Below are 15,948 nucleotides of genomic sequence, written 5' to 3' on the forward strand. Positions count from 1 at the left end.
ATGTATACTTCTTTGTCATTATTATTAAATGTTATACTTAAGGAGGAGGACATTTGCATGATGGGATTTTTGTAGCAAGCAATTTCTAGAATGAAGCAATTTATTTGAGGCGATATTTTTGTATCTGGTACCTAATGCAACTTTAGAGTCCTGTAAACAGCATTTAAAACTGGATTTTGATCTTAATCTTTTGACTACAAGCTATACACAATGAATCAGGCAATTAAGAAGGTGATTTTATTCAGGTTGATACAATAAGGCTAGCTTTCATAATGAGGAAAATTACAATGAAAAGAAAGGACTGAGGTCTTATAGGGGCCAGTCAACAAAGGAATTTTGAAGAAACATGGAGATAGGTCCTGTCTGAGTCATTGAGAAAGGGTGGAGGTCAGTCTTATCCAGGACTGCTCCAGGTCAATATAACCTTTTGCAGTTAGCTGGTTAGGTGGTGAGACTTTCTGGAATTCAGAAAGGTTGTGGGTGGGGGAGTTGGTTCCAACAGTCCCTGATTTCTTAGCCTATAGAGTCAGATAAAGTTCAAAGTTGACAGTCTCTTCTTTAAGGCAAATATCACGTGTTAATTTTGTGATGATATTTGTATATTATATGAGTGGGCTCTGAGTGGGTTATAACAAGGTCAAAAAATAGGACTCTGAGGCCTTTTCTAAGACTTGTTCCTGCAAAATCAGTTGAACCATTTATAGAGAGGTGGTGACAAAAGCCATTTGTTTTGGTGAGTTCAGTCATTTTAGAAGAGGGATGCCTAAAATGAAAAAGAGAAACATTAATATCAGAGATTATATTAAAAAGCCAATAGTTTAACTCTGAAGGTAACCAGTCCAATGAATTTGAAGACATTGAAGAAGGAAAATCTGTCAGTTATGCAGCATGAATCACTGAATTTCTTCCAGTTATCTAGCTAGCATGTCAATGCTTTCATTGAAATTGTCCAGTCTTGAACCTCTTGTATGATGACATGGATGATCTGAGCATTTCATCCAAGCTTTCTTAGTGGATCAAATAATAATTTGCCCAGGGATAAATCCAGTCCATATATGGGCCAGTCCATATATGAGGTCTTCCATATCATTGAGTTTTGGTTCTCAAGGCTCCTTAAGATCCTAAGGAAAAGGGCAAGCTGGAGGAGAACATGGAGTCTGGATGGGAATCTGGGTTTTAAAGTTTTAGTTGTCAGTGACCTTAGGTCAGGTGGGAGGGAGAAAAATTGGAAAAGTTAGTTTAGAGGCTTGTAGCCAAATACTAAAAGAAATGGAAAGAATTCAAAGTTTAGCAATGATGAACAATTTAAGCAAATTGTTAGGTAGGTAAGCAAATTGTCTTTTAAAGGATGGGAGAAGGAGGAGGAAATAAATGAAATCTCTACCAGATAAGGGAAGACGATTCATTGAAACATAGAATTCCTCAATAGATTTACTCTGAAAATAAAATATCTGGGAATATATAATTAATATTGTTATATTTTTAGAAACTGGGTGGGGAGCTGGGGAGAGATAGCAAGGGGATAGATGCCAGATGTAGGTGATGGGGAGGAAGGCAGCAAATCACACTGCCACGTGTGTACCTATGCAACAATCTTGTATGTTCTTCACATGTACCCCAAAACCTAAAATGCAATAAAATAAATAAATGGGAAAAAAAAGAAACTGTTCACTCGTGTTATATCACTAGTTTACTTTTAATTATTAAAATATTCCTATGCTGATCTATCAACATATTGCCACAGGCTTCGATATTGGCTTCTGATTGCTAAAATAATCTTTTAAATTTATTTTTTACTCTTTGGATCAAATGTAAGTCTATTATTTTAAAGATTGAAAAGTGGCAGAATATACCAACCTAAAATATACTACTTTGGCATAAAGATTATTTTGAGCTGAAGGCAGCTGAGAAGCAGCAGATATAAGCAGAGTGCTCTGTCTCCCCCTTATTTGCCTAAAAAGCAGGACAAACATTTACAAAAGCATCTCTTCTCCCTTCTCACCAGAAGCACAAAGGTTGATCCCTGAAGAATAAGTCAGCCTGGAGTCAGCGCCAGAGGAATCTATGTTACAAGCTTTACTAACTGGAATTTATTTAGTTCCTCACATATATGCCTTCTCACAGTTTGCTGCCCCTAGAGACTCCAGACCCTTTTCCTTTGTCCTGTCATTTCTCTACAAATTTATTGCTCTTCATTGAAGATACTGGTTAAACAAGAGTTGTAAATCACTTCTTTGAGAGTTACGTTTTCCCCGACTTTTCTCCCACATATATGAGGTATACATGTTAATAAACTTGTTTGCTTTTCTCTTGTTAATCAGCTTTAGGCACAGGGGTCACAGCTGAGAACGTAGAAGGGCAGAGGGAAAATTATTTTTCCTTTTCTATGAGACGGGCATGTGATTAAAATGGCCATTAGTATATTAGTAAATTTCACGTTCTTATGAAGCCAAATTTATCAGAGGAAAATGAAACCTCTCTTAATAGAAGGAGACGAATGCAAATTTTCTAAAATTGAAATAAAATGTTCCCAGAAACAACACAGTAACTAACAGAATATATCTTAATATTAAAATATCAGGATAAAGCAAAATTAGATTGAATGTGTAGTGAGAATTTTCTTAAAAACCATCAGAAACGTCTAAAAGCACTGACAGTTTTGCATATGACACAAAATATTGTCATAAAAATAAAAAGCATATTCAAATTAGTTATTTGGCATTGGGGGAGGCTTTTGTGTGAAGAGTCTAATACACTTCTGTCTCTGGAATAGGGAATGGAAGGCAACTCCAACATAATATAAGGCCTACTATGTTATTTTGAGAAGCAGAATAGTAAAAATGTAATATGGTTTCAAGGGCAACAATGGCAGCAACTTGAATACCACTGGGCAGAATCACAAGGCTTGTGGGGCTTTCTCTGTCCCACCCTGCCTTGTCTGTGAGTCTCAATTCTCTCATCCTCAATTTTGGGGTTCTTAGATATGTTTTGAATTCTGCTGGTTGAGGCTTAGTTCATCAGTTGAGGCAGAGCAAATTTTGGGCCCAGTCACTGTTGTCACCTCTTCTGAATGATCATAGAAAACACTAAACAGCTATTGACAGTTGCACTCTCAGACAATAGCAACAATGATAGGCCTTTGAGAAATCCAAGACTGGTTGGAAATTTGGTTTGATTCCCAATCTAATCTACTGTTGCTGTTAACAGAAACTTTTTTCTATTTTGTTTTTAAAGACAGGGTCTCACTCTGTGGCCCAGGCTGGAGAATAGCAGCATGATTATAGCTCACTGCAGCCTGGAACTCCTGGGCTCAAAAAGTCTTCCCACATCAGCCTTCTGAGTAACTGGGAGTGTAGGCATGTGCCATCATGCCCAGCTAATTTTTTACAACAATTTCTTGTACAGATGGGGATCATGCTATGTTGCTTAGGCTGATCTTGTACTCCTGGCCTCAAGCGATCCCTATGCCTTGGCCTCCTAAAGTTCTAGAATTATAGGCTTGAGCCACTATGCCAGCCAAACTCCATTCTTGACTCTTGATTTCCTACTTAGCAATTCCTATTGGATTCCAATAACCTCATCTGGAAGTTTTTAAAAAAATATTGACCCTTCCTTCCTTCCTTCCTTCCTTCCTTCCCTCCCTCCCTCCCTCCCTCCCTCCCTCCCTCCCTCCCTCCTTCCTTCCTTCCTTCCTTCCTTCCTTCCTTCCTTCCTTCCTTCCTCTTTCTCTCTCTTTTTTTCTTTTCAATATCAGTCCTACTTATTTTCTAAGTAATGTGAATATATTCCTGACTAGAAGAAGGGTCAGAGTTAAGAAGGGACAAAACATTTAAAATGTCTGCTTTAAGAGATTATTTTGCCATATGGATGATATTTTTGCCATTTGTCGAATGCCTAGTATATGCATAGGAATTCAACATATATAGGTATTTGGATACATTTTACATAAACCTTCAAAGCAAAGCTTCACCATCAGCTGTTTATAGATGAGGAAAAGATTAATGGGGCAGCCTTGCTACAAATTCTTTAAAACGGATCTCTGGATTTTAGAAAACACCCTCTTCAGCAAGTAATAGCAAAGGGGGAAAAGAGAATGATGATGCTCAAATATGAAGTCAACAAAATATAGTATTTTCTTTGTTCTACCAATGGATACATTTTACTTTCAACCCAGTTCCATGTTTTCCAACCTTTTCTTCAAGTTAGCAAAGATCACCAACCCCCAATTTTATCTGTGCTTTCCTTTTCAGTGCAATGCAATTTACCAGAATGCTCTGAAAGCTGTATTTAAAGCTTCATAAGGGAGTACATTATATGACTCTCCACTGTTTCACTACAGAAAACATGGCTGCTTTGATAACCTCAATGAAAATAATAAGATACTTTCAGAGCTTCCTCCAATGACAGAGAAATACCTAATCTCATAGCCAAGACAATGTCTTATGTCTTATACAAATTGATGTTGAATAGTTTAAAAAAAACTATCAGTGACCTCAGGCAACATCTGACTATATTTCAAAATACTTCTTCAATGTCACTAACAACTGGTCAACCAGATTTTTGCACAAATGCATTCAAACAGAAATCCTCCACACTATTAGTCATATGGACTTGAGTTCAAACAAAAAGGTTCAGCTCTCAGCACTGTCACTTACTAAATATATGAATTTGCAGCAAGACATTAACCTTTCTGAGCCTCAATTTCTTTGTAAATGAGAAAGCTTAATACTTTCCTTGTAGGATTATTATGATGATTAAATGAATTAAAGAAGAAAGTAAACTTTAAACATTTTAACTGAGTTCTACTTTGTAGATGGCATATGTAAAATTGTGCAGTATATAATAGTTGCTATCAAAGGTTGGGTTTCTTTAAAAGGTTTGAGTACAGGTAGTTTATTTGTGAGATCATCCAGGAAACACTGGTAAGAAAGTAAGGAAGTAAAGAATGGAGAGGAATTTAATTAAATGTGTTATTGAGCAGGTTTCAACAGTGGGAAACCTATGATCAATTACCCTAGAGGACTCTGGGAAACAATAAAGAATACTCCACAGCAATGTTGTATTCAAAGGGTAGAAAAAATTCGTGCCTATCTTTAATTGCCAGAGGCATAGTCCTAGGAACTTTTATTCCATGTCACTTCTACTCCTGGCTTCCCTGTGCAGAAAGAGTAACAGGTGATTGCAGTTAAGAAGGTGTTGGTGTGCATCCATAGCATTTACTATATATGATTAATAACAGTAAGTTTAATTTATATGTAGAAACGTATCTGATGATGAATTTCAAGAGCCAAAAGTACAAGAAAAACTGGTAATTAATAATAATTTAAATATCAATGCTATATTAGTTCTAGATTTTCTAAATCTTATGCAAAGGCAACAATATGGCTTGGTCTTCCCACAGTCTTTTTTTTTTTTTTTTTTTTTTAGAATGAATGTTGCTCTTGCTGGGATGTTCAGTAGTGGTTTCATGGGACTGAAGTCTGTATGAGGATTTGGTCTTGAGCAAGAATTTATTTTTATTTCAAAAGAAATTATTTTCTAATTGTCATTACTCTTAGTTATTAACACCTGAGAGTAACTGAAAGCGTAAACTATGCTTCATATATGACTTTCAAATGTTTAGAAATTACAGAAAGATGCGTATATGATATCTTTTGAAAGGCAGTATGACATCTCCTTTTGTTAATGAGTGTACCACTTTGTGTTGTTATGCAAGGTTAAAGGTTGCCACTTTGGTTTGAATGTGATTGAGGTAATAAAAAGAAAACCTCACTTGTACAACATTCTTTTCACGTGAATTATACCATTGTCTTAGAATTACATAAAATTTTAATTGGTACTATGTATGAATCTTTTTTCTGAAAGCAACATCTTGATCATTTCTGCAAAATACTATTAAAATAATCCCACAAATAATATTTTGTAGATTTTCTCATGAATATTTGTACTATATGATGGAGAAGATATATTCTCTACTGTAATTGGAGAAAGACTGCTCTTTATAGTTTCTTTTAAGAAATCAGGCCAAATTCAGTGGCTCACACCTGTAATCTCAACACTTTGGGAGGCTGAGGCAGGTGGGTGATTGACGCCAGGAGTTCAAGGTCAGCCCGTGCAACACAGGCAGACTCCGTGTCTACAAAAAATAAAAAAAATGCTGGTCATGGTGACACACAGCTGTAGCCCTAGCTACTTGGAAGGCTAAGGCCAGAGGATCCCTTGAGCCTAGGAATTTGAGGCTTCAGTGAGCTATGATAGTCTTACTGCACTCCACCTTGGGCAAAAGACCTTCTCACACACCAAAAAAAAAAAAAAAAAAAAAAGTCAAACACTTACATTTCCTTGTTACTTGCTTCCATACCTTCTTTCTTCAGAATAGTTGAGACTTGTCCCATATTTATCTTGAGCACAGTGATAAAAACATGATAGGAGGTGTTTAAAAATAACTGGTAATTTTGACAGGTTTACAGGTATCGTAGTAATAAATATTAAAATTATTTTTCTCTCAGTTTTTTGTTTGAAACATTAAAATGTTGAGGACAAAATGATAACAGCAAGTATTTTTATGTTCCTTAGCAAAAACTTACATGGTGAAAACCCCTGAAGTGTTATGGATTATCTTCTTTTAATGGGGTATAGTGGGTTAAGAATATTTCTTTTTCCCGTGGCATCCTTCAAGTCTCACCATATGAACCTATAGTTACGGTATGAAATCCCTCTCATATCAAAGTCAGGTAGAAATGAACAGATTGGTACAAGTAGCCAACAACGGATGCCAGTCTCTAAGGTGCCAAGGACTTCTTGCTCTTACCTGCTGTTGGCCGGGTAGTGAATTGAGTGAGGAAGATTTTTGTCCCAGGAGGCTTGAAACCGTATTCGGGACTCATTGGCAATTCTGTTTATGAGGCAACAGACCTAAGAATACAGGAAAATGTGGGCACCTAGGCCAGCCAACCACCTCTCCATTCCACTGCCATCAAGTCATGCTGTTCAGCATTATTCCTCAGCGTTGTCACAATTATCATACTGAACAAGTAAATTATAACCACAATAGGTACATTTAGAATCTCCTTCCAGACACCGGGCCCTACGCTTTACAAACATCATTTGAAGGAACTTTCTTTTCATTTCTTGTTTCCTGTGAAGAAAGCTTCATTAGAATATTTTCTATCTCTTGCTACACGCCTATAGTCAATATTCCCTTGAGATGAGGCAGACAAAGAGGATACGCTCTTCCCTGTTCTTGGCCAGGTAGTAAATTGGGTGTGGAAGGTTTTGTCCTAGTAAGTAGGCTATTGTACAATGCTGTTAACATTTCAGAGGGTCAGTTTAGGTTTGGGATAGAGTATAATAAGCAAGCCATGGTCATCAGTATAGATTTATCAGAAATATAGGTAATCTTTTTACCTTTATTTGCCTGAATCTTAATTTGTTCTGAATTTAGGGTTGAAAAATAAAGGAGAGTTTTTTTTTTTTTTTTTTTTTTTTTACAAATACCTTTAAGCATTAACACACAGCATTTTATTTAATCTCCCCCCACCCCTGTCATTTCCTGCTGCTTACGTGTTATCACCTTCAATCTGACAGATGTGAAAACTAAAAAATTAAAAAGTTAACTTGTACATTTCCAATATAATAATCATAAATATAATATCAATAAGATTTCTTTATGCATTACTAAAAAAGCTTATGCCATTTTTATAATCTAGTTCTAAATTTTTCATTCCTATAATACATTTGTTTAAAAAGATAAATGTTTTTAATAATGTATAGTAATGGAATAATTCTATTGTAACCCAAGAGTGAAAGCTAAGTAGTTTTTTTTGCTGTACCCACTGTACCTGAATATAAGTGCCCTCAGACATAGATAAAAAGAGGTTTATATTGCACATAATAGATAGCATACATAGGACACATGTACTGCTTATAATACATTTGCAAAATTCATCATAGGGACACCCAAGTCTGTTAAGACCTACTAAATATAACTTTAAAGTAATGCTAACTCAGAGAGGGGAAAAAAAGTATGCATCATCTGTCGACAATTTGATAGCCTGTGATATGTGTAACCAATTGTTCTTATTTACATTAATTTGCATTGTGAAAAGCAATTTTACAGTTTCAGTCAGACTTAATAGGCAATTTGCAGTGAGTGCCTAATGGCATAGTTACTTAAGCCTGCCCCAGGGGGGCTTTCTAGAACTGATATGAGACTAAACCTTTTAGATGTTCAATTGAACATCTTTAAAAGTCAAAAAGTCTTTAGCTATTAGACCCAGTTTGCATTTGCTTTGTCATATTGAGTGCCACTGCTGAAGACTCCCTTGCATTCAAAGACCACTTCTCTCTGTTGGCAAGAGAATAGAGTCTACAAAATATTGTAGCATATACCAGATGATTTTTTCTCCCAGACAGTATTTAAAACAATACAGACTCCAGGTAGGTCATAAGTGTTTGATAAGATGCCTTTGCTTCCTAGGACTTGAAATAGTTTCTTTTGCCTAGTTCATATGCCTAACATTATATTCCTTTTCAGACTTAAGAAAGTAAAGCTTTTACAGAAATAGCTCATGTTTCCATACCTTTCTAATTTACAAAGTGTTTACGCATACTCTATCTGATTTAGTCATTTTTATGGCTTCTTTTATGATTATTGCCTCCTTTCTTCTTCCTGAGCCTAGCATATTTTCTGACACATAGTAGGCATTTTAATATTTACTGAAGTTTTGAATTATTGAGAGTTAGAACAGGTATTATACCTAAATAATGTCTTGAAGAGTGGAAAATTTAGTTAAATATTGACTGTGTTTACATTCCATCTTATTAAATCAATTTAATTGGTGTTTTACACTCAATGGGGAAAGTCAGTTTTACGGGAGGAGAGTTCACTGGACTCTCATTGCAGCTGATTGTGCTAGGGAGATACAAACAATGGAGGTCACTAAGCTGTGCTTAGCTCTTCTGTGGAGAGCAGAAGGGAAAGCACTAGATAGGTAAAGCTAGCACTATATTTTTAAAAGCTACAGAAAGTGACATAATATTTTCGGAAAATTCTCATAAATTGACCAGGTGACTTGTATTGGTTTGCTCAACTTCGTACTATTTAATACAGAACATCCATGAGAGAGAGGAGAAAATCACACACCTCTGTAGGATTTGCTAGCAAAGATCTTAATATGCTCCAAAGAGCAGGTGCTGTCTTGTCTGTAATATATTCCTCTATGTTTGTTTGTTTATTTATTTTTGAGATGGAATCTTGTTCTATCGCCCAGGCTGGAGTGCAGTGGCACAATCTCGGCTCACTGCAACCTCCGCCACCAGGGTTCAAGCAATTCTCCTGCTTCAGGCTCCCACGTAGCTGGAATTACAGGCATATGCCACCACACCCAGCTAATTTTTGTATTTTTAGTAGAGAAGGGATTTCAACATTTTGGCCAGATTTGTTTCAAACTCCTGACTTCAGGTGATCCACCCACCTTGGCCTCCCAAAGTGCTGGGATTACAGGCGTGAGCCACTGTGCCCGGCCATATTCCTCTGTTTTATAGCAAATGCAGAGAATCCAGAGTCCCTGGACTTGTGTTTGGCTGTAAAGCTCCAAGAAAAAGTGGACTGTTTCAGACTGCTAGTAGCACATGCTGCTTGGAGTTCTTAGACACTTTCCTGCATACCTATAGAAGTAACAGAGAAAAATCTTTTTGGCAAAAGTTGTCATAGATGCCATAATTATACCAAATCCTAAAATTGAGTGTGTGAAATGAAAGTGTATATGGCTTAAGAACAAAGATCCGGTTTAGAAGATTCAAGTAGGACTTTACACTCTGCTACTATGGAGAAATTGAGTTTTTAAAATTTGAGACAGGGTTTAGCTGTATGGCCCAGGCTGGTATGCCATGGAGTGATCATAGCTCACTGCAGCCTTGATATCCTGGGCTCCAGGGATCCTCCTACCTCAGTCTCCCAGGTAGCCAGAGCTACAGGCTCACACCTATACCCAGCTAATTTTAAAAATGTTTTTGTGCAGACACTGTCCTGCTTTGTTGCCTAAACTTGTCTCAAACTCCTGGCCTCACTTAATCATCCCACCTCGGTTTCCCGAAGTATTGGGGTTACGGTGTGAGCCACAATACCCGGCCGAGAAACTGATTTTAAGACAGTGACTCTCTGGCTAGGGGCGGTGGTGGCTCATGCCTGTAATCCCAGCACTTTGGGAGGCCAAGGCAGGCGGATCACATGGTCAAGAGATTGAGATCATCCTGGCCAACATGGTGAAACCCCATCTCTACTAAAAATACAGAAGTTAGCTGGGTGTGGTGGCACACACCTATAGCCTCAGCTACTCAGGAGGCTGAGGCAGGAGAATCACTTGAACCCAGGAGGCAGAGGTCGCAGTGAGCCGAGATTGAGCCACTGCACTCTTGCCTGTGTGACACAGTGAGACTCCATCTAAAAAAAAAAAAGAAAAGTCACTTTCCTTGATGGCCCTGTACCTCATCTGCCATACGATGCTATTCATTTCTATACCATGATATTATATGAGGATTAAATGAGATGTATATCCTAGCATGATGAATAATGAAAAACAATACATGTTTTTCTAGTACCTAACACATTGCTTTTGTATAATCTATGCTCAGAAAGAATTTGTTAAAAAGGACAGAAAAAGGAAGATTTTTCCTTCTGTGCTTTACATGAATACACACAGGTTACTGTGGTCTCAGAAGTTTGTAAGAGGTCAATTTACATGACAGCAGTAGCATTAGAATTATAACTCAAAGAGTAGGTAGGCATTACTTCAGGAATAGTGTTGCAATAATACTAAAGTTATGTGTAGCATGGCAGTTTTACACTGAAAAAGGCTTTTATAAACAATTCATTATATGCTTTTACAACTGCACTTTAGCTAGAAGAACTTTGGAAAACTGTCATTTATCTATATAATTGTAAAATGGTGACTGTTAATTCATCAAGAGAACTATTAATAAATAATTTGATGTCTTTCCTAAATAATATTTAGGGAAATAAGCTTTGTTGGCACATGGAAGTGGTTGGGTAAGAGTTAAATGTGTATGACATGGAGACGTGGCTTTGAGTCTGCTGCTGGAATGGCCTCTAGAACATCTTTCATTGTTCACAGGAATCTGGGAGGAGCCCCTGGTGGGCCTGTATCTTTAATTACCACCATTATTTTTGGGGAGGGCATTTTTTCTAAGTTCTGAATGTTCATAGCCCACAAGAAAGTTTCTGCTTTCTTGTGTTTTTTTTCTACATGTGTTTTTAAAACCTTTGTTTCTGAGTGAGATGGCTGTTCTAGGTCTTCAAAACATAGCAATGATTCAACTGAGGTATGGAAGAGAGCAATATTGTTGGAGTCCCCTAGTTCATTCTTTTGGGCAGAGGTCCTGAGAGATATAACTGTTAGAAGACCTGGGTTTGAATCCAGCTTTGTTATAGGATTGCTCTGCTACCAACTTCATCATCTGTAGAAATATACTAAAATTAAGCACATGGTACGTGGTAGTCAATATATATGTATCAGTTTTATTCTTTATCGAGGGCAAAGGAGTTTTAGAAAGAGGGAGAAATCATTTGAGACTAAGGACAATTAAATATCACAAAGAATACAATAAATTAAAAGTGAATTATTTCTCCCAATAGTAATATTGGAAGTCCTTCTCCTATTTATTTACATGTCATCTTTAAATTAGATGGTGTAATAAAATCAATAATTTTTTAGGATTCTCTCTCTATTCAAATGTGCTTCCCAGTTCAGCAACATCAGCATCACACCAAAAGACTGTTAAAAATGCAGAATCCTAGATCTATCCCCATCCCAGATCTATTGAATCAGAAACTGCATTTTAACAAGATTCATAGAGAATTATACTGATGTCATATACAGTTAACTTCGAAGTTAACTGACTCCTACTGCAGACCAACCCTCTTAATTTATAGGCAAGGAAACTGAGACCTAGAGAACTTCAACCATAGCCTGAAGGTAATGAGATCACAGCCAGCTGGTACCAGCAGTAGAACCAGCTGGGGCCCAGATGTTTCTTCCTTTATACTCAACAATCTAGTGGGTGCACCCCATTTCCCTATGTGGTTGCATAGGCCTGTGTCAGAAATCATTGTAAAGGGCAGTGACTGGAGTGACAATGCAGAACAAATTCTTTTTAAAAATATTTTATCTATTGTATTAATTAGTTATATTTACGTATTATAAATTAGAAAATATATCAATTTAGAAGTATGCCTTTTCTTTCTCATATATCACAAAACAACCTTGCTCAAACTCTTCAAGAGTACCTTTGGCATCAGTCTCTGTTTATACAGGAACTATATTTTTTTAATTTTTTAAAACTGAAAAAAATAGTCTTCTTTTAATTTAGGTTCAGAGGGTATATTTTCAGGGGTTTGTTACATGAGTAAATTGCATGTTGCTGGGATTTGGTGTACAAAGGATTTCGTCACCCAGGTTGTAACATAGCACCTGCTAGGTAGTTTGTCAATCTTCACCCTCCTTTTGTCCTCCACCCTACTGTCACCCTCCAGCCTCAAGTAGGCCCTGGCGTCTATTGCTCCCCACCTTGTGTCTATGTGTACTCAATGTTCAGCTCCCAATTATAAATGAAAACATTCAGTATTTGGTTTTCTGTTCCTGTGTTAATTCACTCAGGATAATGGTCTCCAGCTGCACCCATGTTGCTGCAAAGGACATAATTTGATTATTTCTTATGGCTGCATAGTATTCCATGGTATATATATACCACACTGTCTTTATCTAGTTCAACATTAATGGGCATCTAGGTTGATTCCATGTCTTTGCTATTGTGAAAAGTACTGTGATAAACATACTTGTGCATGTGCAGTGGCAACTTAATTCTTGGAAACAGAAGAGATAGTTTTTCTATTTAAATCAGCCAGGACACATTGCTTCACAGAAAATTAGTAGCAAGTACAAACAATATGCAGCAGGATGATTTTAAAAAGTGTGGGTGGTTGCCAGGTAAAACACCACGGATATGAAGTTCAAAACAGAGCTTCCTTATTTGGATGAAGAAATAGCAAATCTCTCGAAGAGGCTTGCCTTGGTTGGCAATGCTTGGTCTGCCCAGTATTTCTATTTGCAGTGAATTACAGTAGGAGAAACAAGGGATTTCTGTCTGTGTCTGCATAGCTAAACCCTCTTCCCTGTTGAGTGATTAGAGAGCGGTGTGGGATTGCTTACTTTAAATGCCTTAATAGAATGAAATCAGGAATGTCATTCCTCTTTTTAAAATGCTGATATCCATAGAGAGATGTAAATCTAATATTTTGACATATTGAAATTAACAGTTACAATGATTATTTGCATATGACTATTTCATGTCCTGGGACCTTTTTAAAAGCTCAGAATATTTTCTGATTAAAATTGGAAACCAGAGGTAATAGGATTTGGGAAATAGATGAGTTTGTCCCGTGTTTGGGTGCTTTTCAATATAGAATAAGAGCATTTACTTATTGAAAATGATTTTGCATTTATAATTAACTAATTAACAGATTTAAAAAAAAAATTTTCAGTTTAAACATTTTTTTTAATTACAATTCTCCAAAGAGTTTTAGGCATTTTCCAGGGATACATTTATTAAGAGATAATAAAAAATTTGATAAGGAATTGAGGTTGCAAAGAACAATGAAGATGGCAATATAAATCTGATGAGAATATTCAAAAAGATTACTATGAAGTATTATAAATTTAATAGATTTCAAAAGCAATTGTGTCTTTCAGATTCTTATAATTGGGAAAGAGGAATATATGAATATAAAAGAATTTATGATATCTGTAGCAAAGAAGTTGCTCTAAACTCAAAACAACTTTTACTGATCCTGTGGCTAGAACGATCTGTGTTTTTTTTTTGCTTGTTTTTTTTGTTTTTGTTTTTTCCTTTTTTCTATAAAGGAAGCACTTGAGATCAAGTACTTTGCCTATTTCATAGAACTCTGAATAGACAGGTTTCACATAATCTTCATTTAAAAATTCACCATAAAACAAAATTTAGACATAAGATGGATGCACAAAATAAATGTTGTATGTAAGAAGATGTTATAATAACTATTGAAGTGCTAGAAATTTTAATTGGTATACATAAGAGTCTTATTACTAAACATAAAAAAATGTTATTTTACAAAGTAGCTATGATGAGCTACTGACACATAGTTAGCAGTCTATATAATGGGAACAGATATGCAGAAGACACACAGCAATGAACACAACACTGTAAACAAATGCATGAGGCCTCACTACCTAAGCGCTGTGAACATACATTCTTTAGGGCACTTAGGTGACAGCAGCCATTAGCTAGTTGGCTTTCACATGCTGTCAATTAATCTTTAAAACCATTAAGGCCTGGCATGGCACTGGAGGAAAGCAATCACAGTAATCTTTCAAACTGGGAAACAAAGATTATTCTACTAATTAGTTTCTTCTCTTTGCTGAAAGCAATTGAAGTCAATGTTGGCATAAGCATACAACTTTTAGCAATTCTCCAAAGGCCTCCCTTTTATTTTTTATATTCCCCTTTCTCTTTGACATTCTCCTGTTCTTTGATCTTTTGTAACTCTTTTTTTTTTTTTTTAAGTTTCCAGTACAAAACATGGTCATTTTTTTTTTCATCTGAAAAGGAATTTAATGATTACCAGATTCTTACTGAAAAGTATCTAGGTACTAAGAATTATAAACCTCCTGTAATTTTAATAAAATTATTTGTGTATGTCCATTTACTACTTTATTCTATAAAAATTTATTGCATGACTACTGTGTGCAAAGTATGAAAGTAAATACAGACATATTCAGTGCCCTGAACTTAATTTCTAGCTGAGGAGATTAACATGAAAGTAGTGATTACTTAGCTATAAGCATAGTAGTGTAGTGAGGGCAACATGCTTTGGGTCTGTGTCCTTGCCCAAGTCTCATGTAAATCTCATTGTAATCCTTAATGCTGGAGGTAGGGCCTGGCTGGAGGTGATTGGATCATGGGGGCAAATTTTCAATTTGGTGTTGTTCTGATGAGAATGAGTGAGTTATCACAAGATTTAGTTGTGAGAAAGTGTGTAGCACCACCCCCTTCTCGCTCTTCCTCCTGCTCCAGCCATGTAAGTTGTGCTTGCTTTCTGTTCATCTTCTGCCATGACTGTAAGTTTCCTGAGGTCTCCCCAGCCTTGCTTCCTGTACAACCTGTGGAACCATGAGCCAATTAAACTTCTTTTCTTTATAAAACTTCTTTTCTTTATAAATTACCCATAGTTCTTTATAGCAGTGCAAGAATAAACGAATACAGAGGGTAAAGGTTAAGGTACCATGGGAGCATGTAGCTTAGGCAGGTAGGGAATACTGAGGAAGGTAGTTTTGAACTGAGTTCTGATGAATGAGTAGGAATTAACTACAACAAGGGTTGTGTTAAGGACCAGAGGAGAGAAGAGTTTGGGTGTAGCGTCAGCTAGACGAAGCAGCATCTCTGAATGTTCTGAGCGTGTTATGTCAATGATCTGAAGGAAGGTCAATTAAGCTATAGCCACAGTGTCTCCAAAAAAAGTAAAGAGACTCAGACTGAATTACACCAGTGGGTTTCCTGGTTCTCCAGCTTGCAGATGGCATATGGTGGCATACAGAGACTTTTGTCCTCTGCAATCACATGGGCCATTTTCCATAATAAATCTTCTCATGTACATATATACATACATATATCCTATTTATTATGTTTTCTTTTTATTTAGAACCCTGAAAAATACAGCTGACTACTTGCTCAATTCTATATAGTCTACTTATAGCTGCTCCTTGAACTTCCTCAACTTCTTTTTTTTCCCCTCACCATACACCGAACATCATTAGTTACTGCAAAATTATAATTAGAGGAATAGTACCTGCCTTAAGGAACATGAAACACACTTGGCTCAGTAAAAAGTCTGTG

General features: G+C 36.4%; 1 long non-coding RNA gene across 1 annotated transcript; it reads right to left on the reverse strand.

Annotated features, from left to right (window-relative positions):
• Positions 1 to 215: 215 nt before the first annotated feature.
• On the reverse strand, positions 216 to 2,150 carry LOC116563701. Its single transcript, XR_004274529.1, has 2 exons — positions 2,003 to 2,150; positions 216 to 763 (listed from the first exon to the last, which is right to left on the reverse strand). It is a non-coding gene; the product is annotated as an uncharacterized LOC116563701 (long non-coding RNA).
• Between the last annotated feature and the right edge of the window lie 13,798 nt (positions 2,151 to 15,948).

The sequence above is a fragment of the Sapajus apella genome, unplaced genomic scaffold (assembly GCF_009761245.1).
Source record: "Sapajus apella isolate SASKATOON/1434 unplaced genomic scaffold, GSC_monkey_1.0 scaffold36, whole genome shotgun sequence".
In the NCBI taxonomy this organism is placed as follows: Eukaryota; Metazoa; Chordata; class Mammalia; order Primates; family Cebidae; genus Sapajus; species Sapajus apella.